Raw genomic sequence first — 15,774 nt, 5'->3', positions numbered from 1 at the left:
TTGTTGTAGTTGCCTCCGCCGCTGCCGTTGTTGCCCCCGTGCCCGCCGCCATGTCCACCGTTGCGGCCTCCTGGCTTGGAGTAGCCATGGCCGCCGCGGTCACCACCATTGTCGGTCTGTCTGCGGCCGCGGTCACCGCCGCCGCCGCCGCCTTGTCTGTGGCCTTGGGTGGCAGCATTGGCAGATGACTGCGAACCGCCGCCACGGAGATTCGGCCTCGTCTCGAAGCTGAGCAGCTGAGAAAACAGCTCAGCCGCGGTGACTGGTTCTACCCTGGAGCACATGGCAGAAACCACAGGGTCGAACTCTTCGTCAAGTCCGGCTAGGATGTGGGAGACAATATCTTCCTCGTCCACCCTCTTCCCTGCAGCGATCAGTTCGTCGCAGAGGGTTCTAATCTTCCCGACGTAGTCAGTGATGGATAGGTTGCCCTTCTGGAAGTTGGCGAGGGCGATCCGGACGTTGGTGGTCTGGGAGCGGGTGCGAGATGCAAGCATCCCCTCAACCGTGTTCCACAGCTCCGCCGAGGTATGGCAGGACGCAACCTGGATGGCTATCTCACGAGGGAGAGTCGTCAGAAGATACGAGAAAACTTGTTGGTCTTGCGCATACCAGGTCTGGAAGTCAGGGTTCGGCGCCTTCGCCGTGGTCTTGCCGTCGGAGGAGGTCACGTCGATCTGTGTGGGCGGCGGTGGCTACTCAACGTCGAGGTACTTCGCCATCTGGGCTCCCCGGATAGCGGAGAGCACGGTCGCCCGCCACAGAGCCTGATTGCCCTTGGTGAGCTTCTCCGTGGAGGCGTGCACGAACGACGAGGAGGGGAAGGAACTTGAAGACGTCGCCATGGATGAGCTCGAGGATTGCTCTGATTACCATGAAAGAATAAGAGACTAGAAGCGTATGTTGTTCGGCAGGGACGCATACATGTTATATAGTCATACAGATTACAAGATGACGCGGGTTGTTGCTAAACTTGACCTCTACTCCAAGCTATATCAGGATAAGATCTATCTAGCTAACAACCTGCGGAACCAGATTACATCGTATGCGTTACAACACATACGTGACATGTTGTCACGTATTTCTACCTATACATTCTCTACAAGCCTATCGTTTAACAGTGCCTGCTTGATGATGGTCGCGTCGCCCGATGGCTGCCTCCTCCCCTGATGGTGGATGCAGCGCCCGACGGTTGTTGTACCCTGATGGTGAGCTTTAGTTCGCCTCTCTCCCGCCCTCCAGATCTAGCATGTTCTGTCTGGAACACCACTTGCAATTGTACATACAGGATACACACCACTGTTTGTTTGGTCCTTCAATTTTTACGTGCATGCCCAAAATTAAATTTGGTTGGATGTTCAATTTCCATGAACCTGCACCATTTTTTGCTTCAGTTTCTACTGTATGTATGAACATGTTCTCAACTTTGTGTGTTTTTTTATGAAATGAAAATTTGTAGAGGCTTGGTATATATACATACATACATAGAACAAATTTTATCTACAAGCAATGGTAGTTACCACTTAGTTCTTTGACCTCCACGTGTCCTCAAACGTAGCTGCAATCTAGCAAAGCGCTTGGCTATCGATTGTGGGCAGAACCCGCTAACCCGTGAGCTTCCCTAATTAAAAGGTGGTGATAATATATTTTTTAGATAAAGCAATCCCTGATTTTTAGGTGGGAAGGTGTAACTAGCCAACTAATCATGGGTGGATCTGCGGCAAAGGAGGACTTGGAGTTTCGTGTGAGGCGATAACACCTCCGGTCATTTTTGTTCTCTTAATTAAATAATAATCAGGCAAGTGCACGTGAACTTCACACTGTGATTTTTCAAGTTGGATTGAAAACACTCTTCTACCTGGAGTAGGTTATTTTTTAATTAAAAAATAGTATGGAGTATGTGCGTAGTGAATGGATAGACAACGTACATCGTGGCACCTTTTCAGTACATACAAATGTATGTAGTATGTGCGCGCGGGTGGGTTAAATATATTATTTAAATACATGTGGCCTCCTGGGTGCTTGAATTTATGCATACACTTCCATGTAATATGTACAAAATTCACACGCGAGGGTAGTAGTACGGTTGTGTATTAGCACTCTTAAGTACTCCTCGGCTAAAGAAAACCTTCGTCCATTTTTTTATGAATAAACAATGTCCATTTCGACTCTTAACAAGGCAAGAATGACTTATTTTCGCATAAAAAGATTTTCTGGTAGTATGGAGTACATGTATATTCTTAGCTAGGAGTACGTACTTCAAAAATGAATGTGCAAATGTGCACACTTCTAATCAGAGTATGAAGTATATAATATACTATTATTTCAATGTAAGAATGGAGTATATAATATACTACTATTCTATAGGAATATGTACTTTGTAGAATGGAGTATATAGTATACTACTATTTTATAGGAATATGTACTTTGTAGAGTATGTAGTACTGGGTATGGAGTATGGAGTATCTTTAAAAAGGAGTATAAAGTATGGAGTATGTCCAAATAAGGAGTATATTTTCCAAAATAAACAGTATCTTCCTACAAAAAATAGATATACTAAGAGGAGTATCTCAAGAAAAAAAAGTAAGTACATCTTGATACTGATCAAATATACTAGAGTATGCATGTGTTTGTTCTATTTTGTATTCTGTTTTCACGTACAAGTACATTAGTACAAGATTGCAAAAATGAAGAATCTGCCAAGATAGTACATCTTCAAGCAACCGTGACTACTAACTAGAACGTCACTGGGCTAGAAGAGACAATATGGGAACAAAACTTTAACACATAGATTTCTTGGACTTTGTGATGATGCTTTCTCATGCATATACGTATACTGATCCGTAACTAGAGAATTGGATTGGGATTCAGGTAGTGCTAGATGTGATGATAGCTGGGGTGGACACGTTCAAGATCATAGGGTCGATGTAGCAGGCAGTGGTGAGCTCTTCAACGGCGGTAGCGGCGGCCGTGGTGGAGAGCGCATGTTGACGGCGGCTGGTCGAGCATGCGGTATGTTTAGTACTTGTAAACTTGTTGTGGAATGGTTTCCTTGATTGTCGAGAGTTACAGGAAGGAGTACATATATAGATTGGCTGGTACAACCATCGCCAGAACATGGGACAGATCGTGCAACGATCGTGGGCCAAGTAAGCAGGCCCATAGCTACTGACTAACACCCCCCGCAGTGTCAGCGGCGGGCTCGACGACGTTGAGACTGGCACGAATATCGAAGAATGGCGTCGCCGGCAGGCCTTTGGTGAAGATGTCAGCAAACTGGGCACTTGTAGGGACGTGAAGAACTCGAACGTCGCCCAAAGCCACCTTCTCATGAACGAAGTGTATGTTGATCTTGATGTGCTTGGTTCGTCGATGCTGAACGGGGTTGCAGGACATGTAGACGGCAGAGATGTTGTCACAATACACAATAGTGGCCTGATGAAGAGGACGATGAAGCTCACTTAGGAGTTGGCGCAACCACACCATCTCTGCGACAGCATGAGCAACGGAGCGATATTCAGCCTCCGCGGACGACCTGGAAACGGTAACATGCCGCTTCGAAGACCATGAAATCAGATTATCACCCAAGTACACACAGTAACCCGAAGTGGACCGACGAGTGTCCGGGCATCCTGCCCAGTCTGCATCTGAGTACGCTGTGAGAGTAGTTGGAGAGGAAGAGCTGATGGAGAGGCCATGATCAAGAGTGCCTTTGAGGTAACGCAGAATATGTTTGACATGATTCATATGCGGAAGACGTGGGTCGTGCATGTATAGACAGGCTTGCTGGACAACATAGGTTATATCAGGACGTGTGAGGGTGATGTATTGCAGAGCGCCAGTGATGCTGCGGTAAAGAGTGGGATCGTCAGCGGGGCCGCCGTCAGCGGAGAGCTTAGAACCGGTTTCAGCAGGTGTGCGAGCAGGATGATAGTCGATCATGCCGGCTTTGGAGAGGATATGAAGAGCATATTGACGCTGCGAGAGAAAAAGACCGGTGGAAGAGTGAGAGACGGCTATACCAAGAAAATGATGAAGAGGTCCAAGATCCGTCATGGAGAACTCCGAGCGAAGAGAAGAGATAATGTGTGAGAGGAATGCGTCGAAAGAAGCGGTAAGCACTATATCGTCAACATAAAGAAGTAGATAGGCAATGTGATCGTTGGAGTGAAAAATAAAGAGAGAAGAATCAGAGCGAGAAGGAGAGAAACCAACGCGCTGAATGAAAGAGGCAAATCGTTGAAACCACGCATGCGGGGCCTGTTTGAGCCCTTACAGAGACTTCTGGAGGTGACAAACGTGGTCGGGGAGTGTGGGGTGAGAGAAACCGAGAGGCTGTCTACAATATATAGTTTTGGTCAGAGAGCCATTGAGAAAGGCATTTTTAACATCAAGTTGATGAATGGGCCACGAAGAGGAGACATCTAAGCTAAGAACAACGCGGATGGTGCTCGGTTAACGACCGGAGAAAACATTTCATCAAAGTCGATGCCAGGTTGCTGAGAGTCACCACGACAGACCCAACGAGCTTTGTAGCAAGAAAGAGAGCCGTCAGAATGGAACTTATGATGAAACACCCATTTGCCGGAGACGATATTGACACCAGAGGGGCGAGGGACGAGATACCACGTGTTGTTGAGAAGGAGAGCGTCATGTTCTTCTTTCATGGTTGCGTACCAGTTTGGGTCCAGGAGAGCGGCTTTGTAAGACTTGGGTATGGGAGAGATGGGTGTGGTGGTGGCGGAGAGGTTGAGACGATCCACAGGAAGACGAAAGCCCGCCTTAGCACGAGTACGCATCTGATGGTCGTTCGCTGGGATAGGTGCAGGTACAGTAGTAGGAGGCAGTTTAGAAGAAGGAGGCGGCGACGGGAAGGAAAGCGAAGAGGGGGAGAGACAAGAATCAGGCACGGAAGGAGAGGCATGCAGATTAGGAGAAGGAGTTGGGATTGGTGAGGCAGTGGGCCCGGGCGAATCGGGACAAAAAACGATGGTGGGGGAGTGCGGTGGTGGGGAAAGCGAGACAGCATGGGGGGCGTCGAGGGGAGGCGGCAGATCCGAGGAAGGTGCATGTGATCGAGCAGGTGGGACGGTGGGATTGGTGGGAGCAGATTCGGCAGCGGGGCCCGGGTGAACAGGGCCATGAAGCGCATGCACGTCGATCGTTCGTGGGCGCGCAGGGGCAGGAGAAGCACCGGAAATTGGGGCAGAAAAATCTGGAGTTTGGTGAGAAGCGTACGGAAAGTTTGTTTCATCAAACGTGACGTGGCGAGAGATAAAAACGCGACCGGTGGGGAGGTGCAGGCAGCGATAGCCCTTGTGTGAATCGGAGTAGCCAAGAAAAAGACAAGGCAACGATCGTGGAGCAAGTTTATGAGGCGTGGTCGCTGTCAAATTAGGAAAGCAGAGACAACCAAATACACGAAGATCAGAGTAGGCTGGGGCGGTGAGGAAGAGGGACTCGTAGGGGGAAAAACGGGGGCAAGTTTTGGTGGGACGAATATTAAGAAGAAAAGTGGCATGGCGAAGGGCTTCAGCCCAATATGTGGAGGGCACGGATGCTTGGAGGAGGAGGGTGCGAAGAATGTCGTTGATAGTGCGGAGGGAGCGCTCAGCTTTGCCGTTCTGCGGTGATGTATATGGGCAGGAGAAACGAATACGAATGCCGTGGTGTAGAAAGAAATCACGATTGTGAGTGTTATCAAACTCACGACCATTATCGCATTGAAGAAACCGAATAGGGAGAGAGAAGTGAGCAGAGACATATCGGTGGAATTTGACAAACAAACTATGAACATCTGACTTTGAGCGAATTGGAAAGGTCCATACATAATGAGAGTAGTCATCTAAAAGTACAAGGTAATACTTAAAACCAGAAACGCTAGGAGTAGGTGATGTCCAGAGATCACAATGCAACATTTCGAAAGGAAAAGAACTACGCATAGTAGATGCACCAAAGGGTAGCCTAACATGCTTGCCCATTTGGCATGCATGACACAAAGACGAATCATGGATGCCCCGATCATGAGGGAGCCGAAATTCCTGAAGAAGGGTGGTCGTTGTAGCAGGTTGGGGGTGACTGAGCCGGCGGTGCCAAAGAGTGACGGAGGCGAGCATGGCATGAGGCAAGGATGAAGGAGCATCGTGAACCATGTACATATCGCCGGAGCTATTGAACCGAGCTATCTCCACCTTGGTGCGAAGATCCTTCACAGACAACCCAAAGGGATCAAACTCAACAGAAACTTGGTTATCAATTGTAAAACGTCGAATAGAAATGAGATTTTTGATGAGGGCATGGGCGACAAGAACTTCTCGAAGAAGTAGAGGCGAACAAGAAGAAGAAAGAGTGGAAGAACCGACGCATGCAACAAGAACGGAGGAACCATCACCGATAGTAATGGAAGGGAACAAAAGAGAGGGGCGAAGAGAGGAAAGTGTACTATCAGATGCAGACATATGCGAGGAGGCGCCAGAGTCGAAGATCCATTCATTACCTGTGTCTTGAGTGGTCAGGGAGTTCATGGCGGCGATGAAGGCAGCCTGGTCCCAAGCAGGTGCAGCTGTAGTCGAAGTAGAGGCAGTGGACTGGCTCGGTGGAGGAGCAGTCGACGAAGAAGCAGCAGCATCCCAGCTAACCGTCGGAGGCGCGCCGTAGGGGTACAGAGAGTATGACGTGGGCGCGGCGGCCGCCTAGTACAGTGGCGCGTACGCGGCATACGCATGTGGAGGAGGGCGCGCACCGAGTAGGCCAGGAGCGCCGACGGGCGGGCGCAGACCAGGCGCCCAACTGCCGTTGTACGCCGGTGGGGCGCCGTAGGGCGACGGCACGGACCAGGGCATGGGCCAGGCCTGAACAAGCCCGGTCCACGGATCATGCGAGGGACGCCAGGTCGAAGGATCGGAGCCGGAGGGCAGCTGGGGTGGCGGTGGAGCCGGGGACACAAAGGCCGGTGCAGAGGCGGACCTGGAAGTCGCGGTTTCTTGCTTGGGCGGGCGGTAAACGGGGTTTTTGCCCTTGTAGTTCGGACTTGGATGCCAGCCAGGTGGAGGTTGATGCGTGGGCGCCGCTGGGGGAGGTGCCGGAGGCGCCGGAGCAGACGGACGAGCCGTGGTGTGGAAGAGCCGAGGTGTGTTGGCCTTGCGCTGCTGGTTCTGCTCCTCCATTTGGAGCATGGAGCGGGCCTCAGCGAGGGTGGGAAGTGGGCGGAGCAGCGGGATGAGGGTGGCCTGCTGTGCGAAGCGGTCATCAAGACCGCCCATCAGAGCATGAAGAAGGGATCGGTCGGCAACCACCTCGCCAAGTTCACGCAGCTCATCGCCGATGGCCTTGATGCGTTGACAGAAGACGCCAACCGGATGATCGCCCTGCGTGATGGTGCGAAGCTCGATGTTGAGGGCAGAGACGCGAGCATCGTGGTTGTCCTGGAAAAGGCGACGGAGCTCGAGCCAAATATCGCGAGCAGACGCGCCGTCGGTGACGACGAGGTTGAAGAGCTTGGTGGAGATGCGCGTGTACAACCAGTGAATGATGGCGAGGTCGTTTTGAGCCACCGGGGATCGTGAGGAGCCGGGGGCGAGTCGCCGGAGATGTGGTGCAGGAGAGAGCAACGACCAAGATGGATCTCGAACAAGTGGCGCCAATGGTAGTAATTGTGGCTGTGGAGATCGAGGACGATAGGGATGAATGGAGTGATGTCCGTGATGGTGTCGCTGAATGACAGAGAAGGGACGACGGTGGTCATGGCAGCGGTGAGGGGTGGGGACGGGGAAGGTGCGGGAAGAGGTGGGTGGCCGCCGGGAAGAGGAGGAGGAGTTGGCGGGCCGCCGGGGAGGGGAGCAGTCGTCTGGCCGCCGGGGAGAGGGGCAGTTGGCAGGCCGACGGTAGTGGGAAGGGTGGGTTTCCCTCCTGTATTGGTCATGGTGATCGTGGAGGAAGAGGATAGAACCGGGTGTCTGATACCATGTAAACTTGTGGAATGGTTTCCTTGATTGTCGAGAGTTACAGGAAGGAGTACGTATATAGATTGGCTGGTACAACCATCGCCAGAACATGGGACAGATCGTGCAACAATCGTGGGCCAAGTAAGCAGGCCCATAGCTACTGACTAACAGTAATAGTTATATACATCATCGTAGGAAGCCACCAATCACATAGGAGCGGCCGGCCGGCGGTGGCGACGGCTCCACGGTGGTGACGCCATGGCACCGGCATATAGTCCGAGAAGAAACTAATGTGCGACGATGGTCTCTTCCTGTGACTGTGCACTTGGTCGGCTTGCGGCCGCCTCGCTCGTTGTTCCTTATCATCACATCTGGATCTTCGTAATCATGTTGCGATACTCATGCAAGAACTGCACCAGGTCGATGCGTGCAAAGGCAATCCATCATAGGTGCATGCCCATGCTGTCGATCAACGATGAATTCATATTAGATAAGAAACAAATCAGGAAGAGAATAGAAGATTTTGTTTGCCAGATGAATACCTTGAGACATGCATCCATGCTCCTAATCCTAATCAGCTGCAATTGCCGGCGAATCGGCGACTGCCGTAGCAAAATTTAGTTCCGCCAATATCGGATCCATTGATCTCCTAATGGTGAGATGCCAAGAAACGTCCTGCATGCCTGCTGTTGTGAGGTGATTAAATAATATCCATGCATGATAGTCGGAACTGTACAGGTGTTCTTTTTCTTATCGGACGAAGTGAAAAAAGAGAGCCTATTTTCAAAACCAACCCGTTAATCAATAGCCATACCAGGGATGAGATCGGACGGCGCTGGGAACAGAGGTAACTACCACTAGATGGTAGTATCTATTTTCCCTATATATATATATATATATATATATATATATATATATATATATATATATATATACATAAACACTATTCTGATCACGGGATCAGAATAATATTCTGATCACAACATGAACTTCCCGAGTAACGCGCCTGACCTTTCCCGAGTACTAGGTTGAACTTCAGCTAAAAGGTGTCCAAATGGGGCTTGCAATATACCGTTGGATAGCTATGGACATCAGTATCATGACCCAAATTAAATTTTTTGGCAAAATGTAAGCGGTTTAAGAGCAGTTTTGAAAACCGTTTTTTCTTCATACAAAAAACGTGAATCGTATTTTCAATCGCATTTTTAAACTGTTTATCGGAATGAGACAAATAATATGGCGTTGGAAATCTGCTGCAAAACCGCTCCTTCCACATGTTGAAAGTTTTCTCTAATTCCTTACGGTTAAAGAGTAATTCGGAAAATCATAAAATTTCGCAAACCGAACACCCGAGTTCGTATTTTTGACGCCATTTCTAAACGGCTAATCCAATTAAGGCAAATAATATGGCTTTGGAAAGCTTATGAAAATGTGCTACTTTTTTATGTTAAAAGTGTTTTATAATTTTGAATGGTTTAAAAGTAATTTAGAAAATGGTACAAGTTCCACCGAGTTCGTATTTTCGAGCTAATTTTTTAAGCGTACGTCCAAATGCAGCAAATGATATGGCGTTGGAAAGCTTGAAGAAATGCGAAACTTTTTTGTATATATTGTTTCTCCTAATTCATTACAGTTTTATGTCAGTTTTGAAAATGGTTAAAAACATATTTTCGCCGTAATTTCTACAAATTTTATCGGAATTGGGCAAATAATATACCGTTGAAAAGCTAAGGAAAATGTGAAACTTTTTCATGTTGATGGTTTTCTATGATTCTTAGCTGTTTTCAAGTAATTTCAAAAATGGCGAGATCATGCGTTCTGCCTTTATCGCGAAACAGATTCTTTGAAAATGCACCGCGTGAAGAACCTAAACTTCTCGGCGCGTGTACCTGAACTTCACTCTGTTTTTCACGTGATTTTTTTGCTCGTAGGTCTCCATCCACTACTCGTAACTCTCCATCCACTCACCGGAATTGAGCAACCGATATACCGGTGGAAAGCTGCTGTAACCACTTAACTTTCTCGTGTTGATCGTTTTTTCATACTCGCGATGGTTTTAAAAGTTTTTCATCTGAAATTCATTCAGCGTAGTAGTTGAACTTCCTGCTGTTTTCATGTTGAACTTCTGTGACGTATTTTCGTTTGTAATTTCCTCATACATTCATCAATGTCACATAAATGATATTTATTTTGTACAAACCTCTCTCACAATAAATTTTTCAACTTTCTCCGACCGAGTTACACGCCTGAACTTCCCTCTGTAGGAACCCGACCTTTGGGCTATCTTCTCAACCGTGTCTCCCCGCGCGAATTTTTTTTGGTTACTCATGTTCTATGTGATGTAAGTATAATCTACAAACGGTTTTTAGCAACTAAATGCATGTTTTAAATAGGAATCTCGCTCATTGGCAGATTTGCTCTCGGGTCGTGATGAAACATGTCTGTGTTGCAATTTTCTGTCTGAATTGTTCGACCTGAACTTCTCCCAGTGCTAAGTTGAACTTCCGCCAACATTGCCCAAATGGGGCTTTGGATATACCGTTGGAAAGCTATGGACACCAGCATCATGACCCAACTTAAATTTTTGGCAAAATATAAGCGGTTTAAGAGCAGTTTTGAAAACCGTTTTTTTTTCGCACAAAAAATGTGAATCATATTTTCGATCGTATATCTAAACCATTTATCGGAATGAGGCATATAATATGGCGTTGGAAAGCTGCTGCAAAACCGCTCCTTCCACATGTTGAAAGTTTTCTCTAATTCCCTACGGTTAAAGAGTAATTTGAAAAAATGTAAATTTCGTAAACCGAACAGCTGAGTTCGTATTTTCGATGTCATTTCTAAACGGCTAATCCAATAGAGGCATATGGTATGGCATTGGAAATCTTATGAAAATGCCCTACTTTTTCATTTTTAAAGTTTTTCGTAATTTTAAACTGTTTAAGAGTAATTTAAAAAACGGTCCAAGTCCTACCGAGTTCATATTTTCGAGCTAATTTTTTAACCGTGCATCCGAACGCAGCAAATGATATGGCTTTGGAAAGCTTGAAAAAATGCAAAACTTTTTGGTATGTATTGTTTCTCCCATTTCTTTACGGTTTTTAAGTTAGTTTCAAAAATGGCAAAAAACGTATTTTCGCCGTATTTTCTACAAACTTTAACGGAAAGGCACAAATAATATACCGTTGAAAAGCTACGAAAAATGCGAAACTTTTTCGTGTTGATGGTTTTATCTGATTCCTAGCCGTTTTCAAGTAATTGCGAAAATGGCGAGATCATTTGTTCTGTCTTTATTGCGAAACTGATTCTTCGAAAATGCACTACGTGAAGAACCTGAACTTCTCGGCACGTGTACTTGAACTTCACTCTGTTTTTTCATGTGCTTTTCTTGCTCGTAGCTCTTCATCCACTGCTCGAAGCTTCCCATCCACTCACTGGAATTGAGCAAGTGATATACCGATGGAAAGTTATTGTAAACGCGCAACTTTCCCGTGTTGATGATTTTTTCATACTCGCGACGATTTTAAAAGTTTTTCATCTCAAATTCATTCACTATAGTAGTCGAACTTCCTGCTGTTTTCACGTTGAACTTCTATGACGTATTTTCCTTTGTAATTTTCTCATCCATTTCGTCAATGTTACACAAATGATACTCTTTTGGTACAAACCTCTCTCACAATATTTTTTAACTTTCTTCGATCGAGGACTCAAACTTACATAGATGATATTCCTGTCGTTTTGAAGTAAATTAGAGAAATGACAAGATCATGATTTCTGCCTTCATTGCGAATGGAAACGCACTGCGTGAAGTAGTTGAACTTCTCGGGTATGTCTGTTTGAATATCACTTTGTTTTTGACGTGCCATTTTTTGCACTGCGTGAAGTAGTTGAACTTCTGGGGCATGTCTATTTGAACTTCACTCTGTTTCACTTTATTATTATTTTTCTTGTATGAAATACACACCATGTAGTACGTGAACTTCCGATTATTATCACTTTGAACTTCTCTCTGGTTTGAGAGAATTATTTTAAAACCTAAAAAACAACATATTTTTTACGTATTTTGGACATCTAAATACACGGTGAACCTCTCTCAAAAGAATTTTTTGAACTTTTCCTCACCGAGCACTTGAACTTCTAGCAACCATTTTTTCGTTTATGAGTTGTTTATAAAATTGCAAAAAATGGCGTTGTGTTTTTATTTTTTGAACATGTAAATCCTAGGTTTTAATAAACTCCGAACTTCTCTATTAGTTCAATGTGAACTTCACCTTTTTATATTTTTGAGTAAAGAATTGTATTCGATTTTTATACGGAAAAAATTGAACATAGAAATACAAGGTGAACCTCTCTCGCAAGAATTTTTGAACTTCTTCGGACAGAGCACTTGAACTTCTTTCAACAAACTTTTTAAGCTTTTATTTTTTTATACTTTTTATTCTCACCTGAAATGCATTCCTTGCAGTACTTGAACTTCTCGTTGTTTTCATTAGGAACTTCTATCACATTTTTGTGTATACATCGAATTACTCGTAATTGAAGGTCGGACGTCATTTTTTCCCATTTTAAAACATGTAATTGGAGGTGACGCTTTTTGTTTTCTTCATGAATTATAAAAATCACACTGCTCTGTTATTTGAATTTGAACTTCTTAGTTTATTTTTTATTAATAAGGAATTTTGGGTTTTGTAATCGCTTCATTATTAAAATTTGGATTGCTTCGTTATTTAAAGTTAAACTTCTAGGGTTTTGCTATAAACAGAGAAAATGTATTTTTAATCCACAATTTGAACTATTCTGTTATTTTAATCTGAACTTGTTGAGATTTAATCAAAAACCTGAAAATTTATGTTTTCTAGAGACGGCGAAATACTTGCTTGAAAGTGTTGTGTTATTTTTGAAATACTTTGTCATTTTGGTTTGAACTTCTTATGAAATTCCCGTCAAAAATTTTTGAACTTCCCTATCTTTTTAATTTAAACTTCTATGTTTATTATTTAGTAATGGAGGAAACCCGTTGTGTTCTAATAAACATCGAACCGCCCAGTTATTGAAATTTGAACTTCTAAGTTTTGAAACAAGGAAAACCCTTTTTCGTTTAAAACTTTTTTGAATTATTTCTATTTTGTTTTAATCTGACCTTTTTTGTTTTTTAGAAATCAAAAAATATATTTTTTGTACAAAGATCAATCATCTTTGTGTTTTTTAATTTAAATTTTGGTTATATTGTTTATAAACTAAATTTTTTTTGATCGGTGCACTACTTTTTCACAATGATTGATTTTGTCGATAGGCTTTAATATAGTGCATGCTTGTTTTGTAACTACAAGAGTGGCTTCTTTTAACATGTACTTTTTGAATTTCGTGTGTTCTCATAGTTGAACTTAGGTTCAGAGTTGCCAGTATTTTTAACACATGAGAGCAAGTGAATATTATTTAACATATGTACAAACAAGTAGCCATTTAACAAGTATTCCTCAAAAGGGGGCACAAATAAATGATGGGCCTGGTGCGGCATGGTAAACAAATATGCTTACAATTTTTTTGCAACCTATTTAATGAAAAAATGTTTTGTAACAAGATGCATCAGCTTGCTTCCTTTTTTACATAGGTTGAACAAAGCAAAATATACAACTACAAAAGTTGAGAATGTTTCTTTTAAACTAAAAAACTGTGGAATTTTTACCACCACATGTTTTCATCGCAATCATGTCCTTATCTTCTCAAGCGACCAGAACATGCGTTTGCCCTATCCCGTGCTTCCATTTTTTATATGTTCAATAAAATCAAAGAGTCCAATGTCGTAAACATCCATAGTCCATCGACCAAAATAACCAAAGTATATATGAAGAAAATACAAGTTTCGTGGACCCTTTTTTCTACCACACACACACACACACCTTTGTTCTCATCCATCTCCAAAGCCACCACCACTGAGCTACTCACGCAATAGGAAAAAGATCAGCACTTTTTTTTGCAGAAGCGAATGAGTAAGAGTTGACAACAACAACTACAAGTTGAAGGGATTAGTAAAGTGAAGTGCTTGTAGTATTAACCTGTAGCAAATATATGTTGGCCGATTCCACCAAGAACACGTCATGTATGGATATGAACTCCGCAAACAGCTATACTAATCCCTCCTCGCGTTGGCTACAATTGATTCGGCTTCCATCGGGTGTTGTGCCAGCGTCGACAGCTCACGGCTTCCATCGGGTGCTGTGCAGTCAAGCACCACCGGATACGTGCACGCGGGACGTTTTGAACTAACAACAAACAGCGACCTGAACTTCTGAAGACAACAACGTAAGAACAGGCTAGGGGGCGAACGAGCGCTAGCTGCTGGCACAGTGGGGAGGGAAGTAGCCGCTCTGCCACGAGTGGTAGCCGACGTCGCAAAGGGAAGATTGGCGCTGGAAGGAGACGAGAACATCAATCACCTGTATACACACAACAATCTTCAGAAACGAATGCGTTTCTGCGCTTATCTACAGCCACCAAGGAGAAGACGTGAACATCGCCCCGTTTTGCCCACCTACTGCCGTCCGACAGGACAGAGGGGTCGCTGGCACAAGCAGATGGAAGGTCGGGCCGAGGGAGGAGAAACGGGGGTCCTGGGTTTCGGCCGGGGAGCGGATGGCGCGCCGGCGTGCGAGGAGATGGCGACCATCTTGGAGCGGGGCGGATGGCTTGCCGGCAGCCGGGGAGCGGAGCAGCGAGATGCAGGTGCGCCGCTCGGTGGGTTGCGCGCGTCGGGGTTGGAGGAGCGAGGCGCCTAGGGAGGTGGCGCTCCGGCGGCGGTGAAGGAGGCGGGGTGCGGCGCGGAGCAGGTGGTTGGTGGCGAGGTGCGGCCGCGGCGGAGGTAGGGAGATCGGGGGTCCGGTCATGGCGCGGCTGCGGGGAGGACTGGGAGGTCGCCCGGTGGCGGGGATCTGGGGAGGTCGCCACGGCGGTGGTGGAGCAGGGGATCGAGGATCCCGGCGATGGTGGGGGTGATGGGGAGGAAACGCCGCGGCCGTGGCGGGGGAGGAAGCACTGGGCGGCGGCGGGTCTCGGGTGGAGGCCGGCGGCGGGGCGCCGGAGGAGGCCGGATGGAATCGAGGGAGGTTAGAGACGGGTGCGACGGGGAAGGTCGTGTGTGTTTTATTAGGCTGTTCAGGACTGTGCTGGTGGGCCGGTTTGGCGCTGATCTATTTCGTTTTCTCAATCTCGAGAACACTGTTTGGCTCTTTATAGGGCCGCTATGATCAGAATAACTATTCTGATTCCAGGATCAGAATAGTGTCACTATATATATATTATATATCATAGCAAATTGTCAATCTGTTAGAAGTTTGCTTGCTACCAAATATTCCTCTCTCTAACCTCTGTTCGTTTTCGGCTTGTCGCCTGATTTCGCTTGCTTAGTGTGCCACATAAGACTGAAACTTCTCTTCAGGACATACCAAGATGCAGTTTCATGTTAGAACTATATATATTAAGTTCATAATAATGCATTTGTCGTGTTCAGGAGCCTCCAGTGAGCTCATCCACTCTTTATTTTTCTATCCCTTCCTTTTAATGTTTAATTTTGTTGGCCTTTCTTGGGAATATTTATATGTTTGAATCATATTGATAAGAATGCACATGTCTGTACTTGATGCAGATCTCTGTAATTTTAATATGTGCTCAAAAGAATAAACTGACCTCCCTGGTAATTGTATCATAAGAGGTGTCTCTGGGCATCTAAGCTTTTGTTTCAGATTATGATAGATTATTATTTTTACTTTTGTACCTATGCTTTCCATTATGGTAGAATAGTAAACTTGACCGTGCGTTCCAATGGGATTGATTT

The 15,774-nt window shown here is 45.5% G+C and overlaps 1 pseudogene; it reads right to left on the bottom strand.

Annotated features, from left to right (window-relative positions):
- Positions 1 to 220: 220 nt before the first annotated feature.
- LOC123038469 (uncharacterized) lies at positions 221 to 359 on the bottom strand (annotated as a pseudogene).
- Between the last annotated feature and the right edge of the window lie 15,415 nt (positions 360 to 15,774).

This window comes from Triticum aestivum, chromosome 2A, assembly GCF_018294505.1.
Source record: "Triticum aestivum cultivar Chinese Spring chromosome 2A, IWGSC CS RefSeq v2.1, whole genome shotgun sequence".
Lineage (NCBI taxonomy): Eukaryota > Viridiplantae > Streptophyta > Magnoliopsida > Poales > Poaceae > Triticum > Triticum aestivum.
This window is presented reverse-complemented; position numbering and strand designations above follow the sequence as displayed.